Source organism: Vicia villosa, linkage group LG4, assembly GCF_029867415.1.
Source record: "Vicia villosa cultivar HV-30 ecotype Madison, WI linkage group LG4, Vvil1.0, whole genome shotgun sequence".
Lineage (NCBI taxonomy): Eukaryota > Viridiplantae > Streptophyta > Magnoliopsida > Fabales > Fabaceae > Vicia > Vicia villosa.
In genome coordinates, this window is record NC_081183.1 from 93,832,713 (window position 1) to 93,836,866 (window position 4,154).

Genomic DNA, 4,154 nt, shown 5'->3' on the forward strand with positions numbered 1-4,154 from the left:
CATGGAGCCATCCTGCAAACAAGAAGCATAAACCGGTCCGAACCAAAAGGCTGCCACCACCACGATTTCGTCTTCATCATCTTGCTTCCATGGTCATCTTGTCTTCACATATAATACATTGCCAAGCCATGCTTCAATTTCATTTGCAGCCAGCCACAATTTCTAGCCTGCATCTGTTCAAAAAAAAAAGAATCCAGAATAAATAAATAAGCTCCAAAACCAAACTGATTCAACCATGAAAAGCCATTTAAACAAGCACACTGTTTTGAATCAGTCCACACTTATTTTTCCATTCCAAATAGCCTTTCCTAATAACTAACAGCCAGCACAAAGCATAATTATGCAGAAAATTCAAACTATTTCATATTCTACTAAACCAATACAATACCTCCATACACAATTCAGCATCATCATAAAATAAACCTACACATGCCCATTCAAACCTTAACTAACTTAACTAGCCTTAACAGTTTTCTAACACATAATTTCTTATACCAGTATTCAACCAAAACAGAATTTAAACTTCCCATCCTAACTTCATATCTTACAAACTAACTCTGTTTTCAAACTAACAATCTTTAACTAACTTTCCCAAACCTCTCTGACAGATTTACCAACCATCTAACAGGATTTCTAACCACCCTAACAACTAACCGAATCTGTTAGCTTATAACAGAATGTAACCACTTACAACTAACTCTCTCAAAGCATAACCAACATATAACAGTTTTCTAACTACCCTGCATCTAACATATAACAGCTTCATAACTGTCCATAACAGAATCCAACAGAAAGAAACTAACTTGAGAACCAATTCAATCCTCACCCTTCAATTCCTAACAGAATCTCTAAGATCTAACGGCCCATGTATTCCCTTCTCAATCTATTTAAACCGTGCTTCCCTCCACAATTCAGTCTCTCCGCCATTTTCACTCTTTCTCCACTTCATTCATCATCTTCAATCCTCTCTCAACCATCTCCACACACCAGAACCTCCACCATTTTTCTGATTCACTCACCTTCAACTTCCATTTCTTATTCCTCCATTTTATCTCCATCATCTTCCACAATCCAGAAACTTCCTCTTGCTCACCAATCTTCACTTTCAATCACCTTCTCCACTTCTCACCCTTCATCATCACCCTCATCAACCTCATTCTCTCTGAAACTTCTCCATCCATCGTGGGAAAAAGGAGACCATAACAGAAGATGAGTGTTATGACTAACCTCTGAACAGATTCTTCAATCTTCGCTCCTCATCAACCTGCAATCAACTTTCATCTTCTTCACCGTTGCGTTCAATCTTCATCTGCAACAACAACCTCACCACATACCTTCGACGTGCACCGCCTTCATCGTTGCGCTAAATCTCGCAGCAACAACGGAAATCGAATCACGACAAAGAAAGAGTAAAACAAGAAGAGGAGGAGCAAGGCGAAATAGAGAAGAGGAGGAACAATAGATACTCGCCAATTCGATTTAGCCGAAAGATTCGCCTTCACCACCGCATCGGAATCTCAAGTCTCTTAATCAGGTACGTCCGACGCTTCTTCTTATGCTTTTTTTAGCATTTGCATCTGATTAGAAGTCTTCTTGCTCCAATTGTTAGAAATTTGGCTTGAATATCAAAATCTTTGGCTTAGGGTTCGTCTTTCCCTTTCTCCGATTCGGACATGTGAGACCTCTTCTTAATAAATTGATGGTAGATTTGAGCTCAGGGCGTGATTTTAGGTCAAGGTTGTGTTTAGAGCACCATGATTCAAGGTGAAATCGTGGTGGTTGAAGGCGGAGAACACCGCCGGTGAAGTGTAGAGAGAGTTGAGTCTGAGAGTGATAACATGAAGAGTCACAACATTTCTCAACCCTAATTTCCCTCTATTCCTTATTTCTTTTTTTTTTCAATTAATTGTTTTATTTTATTTAATCCAATTTTTGATTAACAAAATTCTGAATAATAAAAATCTGGATCAATAAGCTTTGGGCCGTGAAATCGCTAGATACACCTTCATGTGAGTGTCATACCCCAATTTTTGACCCTAAGATCCCGCATCTCAGGCTCTGCTTAAATCACATCAAGATCATTTATGAGGTTCTCTAGTGCCTATTTCTTTTCTAGCTCACCTTCAGGGGAATCACCAAGCACCTATTTGTTCGTTCTTTATTATTTATTTCTATTATGTTTCACTAACCATTAATCAAAATTCGAAAAAATATGTCTTGTTTACTTTTGTTTCTTTATCAGATGGAGTTAGAGGGTCAAGAAGTTCAGGTGATGTTTCTAATTGAGGTTTGAGAAAGGTATGCAAAGTGGGTTGTTTGGAATGGATTTCTTCAATCATAAGTCGCTTGAAAATTTAAAGACATTCATATTCTTTCAATGAGATTCACAAATTCAAAATCAAACGGAAAGAGAATTATTTTGTTGCTTGAAGCGAGGTCAATATTCTTTACCATACTTTGAAGATTGTAAAGAAACTCTACCAATCTAATTCATGATTTGAATTCAAAGTTTACATTCAAAATGTAAGGGTTTCGATTCAATGTCTTTCAACATACAAGTTTCAACTCCAAAATACTTCAAGGATTACAAGGTTCAAAACAAGATTCCTCATTCCATTCAAAGAATCCAATTTTCTTCAAGTTAAAGCTTCAAAAATACAAGAGGGATTCAAGGTTCCTATACCAAATTACAAAGTTTCTTATCCTACAAGAAGCATAATTTGAGATTTCCTATGGTCTAAGATTCAAAGAACAAATTCATGGCAAAACTCTTGGTTTACACCTTCACAAGTCTACCATTTTCTTCTAAGCTTCATGGTTTGGCATCGGGTTCACCTCCTCCTTCAAGAAAATTCATATCTCATCATCATATGAAAAAAATGAGAATAATGAAGAATTAATAATTTCAACAAAAATCATTCATACACCGAAGTACAAATCCAGGCCCATTCAACACAAAATAATAAGAATCTCACAAGTAGTAAAAAGAAGAGGAAGATTGGATTGAAAGAATCAGATTCTCGTATTGGGCTTTCAAGCAAAAAAAATATCATTTCATCTGAAATTATTTCTCAGCCCAAGATTCACAGCACAAACTCTTTATCTGAGCACTATATAAGCATTGACTCACACTGACAGAAGGGACCTTTTGCTCAGAACTTTTCAGACTTACTCAGAACAAAATCAGAAAAACTCACCTGAACCGAGCTTGACCGGAAACCACCGCCGGAATTCCAAAACTGTAACATCCCAAAATTTATTATTTAATTAATTTAATTAAGTTTTAAATTAATTAATTTGAATTAGCATTTTATTGGAATTATGTGGGGAAGAAATAATAAAATGTAGTGATTGGGCCATTGGTGGAGTTAGTAATGTGGGGGTGTTAATGTGAAGAAGCCCATTACTAAATTATGTTATGTTTTGATAAAACAAGAAAATAAGAGAAAATTGAGAAAGAGAGGAGGAAGACCTAAGAGGGAGAGAAGAAGAACTCATATACAAAAGCCATTTTCGTATTCATGGTGCAACCTTCACAAAATGGGTCATAACTCTCGGCTCGTAACTCCAAATCAGGTAATTCTCGAAGATTCGGATTCTACACGAAATTTCCTTCGATTTGATATATTAATTCTTGTCAGGGAGGTTCTCGATGAGGGATATAAGCGAGTTTGAAGATGGGAGATTCTTGCTGAATTTGAGGGAAAAGGGCTTACGGGTTTGATGAAGAAGAAGGGGAAAAGTCCAGATTCTTGGCTAAGGTAAGGGGGGACTCTTCCAATTAACATCTATTATCGGGTTATGGATAATAGGACTGATATAGATATATTATTTCATGTCAATTGAGTCGTATGATAGAGTTGGGATTTTGGGGATGTTTGTTGATAATTATCTGTTTTGATGAATCTCCATGAATTTGGTGTTGTATGATGTTTGATGATGCATAATATATGTTATATGTGTGTATGATATATGTTGTGTGGCTGTTTTGTGGTGTTTGATCAACTTGAATCGATTTGGTCAAGGTTGAGGAAATTGGGATTCAAGTTCGTATGCCGTCATTTTGCGATTGAGAATCTGTGAAATCGCCAGTTCGCGCCGCGTCCATGTGTTGGCGCCGCGAACTGCTTGGCAGAAAGCTTAAGGAAAATTAT

At 36.8% G+C, this 4,154-nt stretch overlaps 1 long non-coding RNA gene across 1 annotated transcript; it reads right to left on the bottom strand.

Moving 5' to 3' along the window:
- Window positions 1–2,592: 2,592 nt before the first annotated feature.
- Window positions 2,593–3,237, bottom strand: LOC131599359 (uncharacterized). Its single transcript, XR_009282723.1, has 2 exons — window positions 3,198–3,237; window positions 2,593–2,841 (listed from the first exon to the last, which is right to left on the bottom strand). It is a non-coding gene; the product is annotated as an uncharacterized LOC131599359 (long non-coding RNA).
- Between the last annotated feature and the right edge of the window lie 917 nt (window positions 3,238–4,154).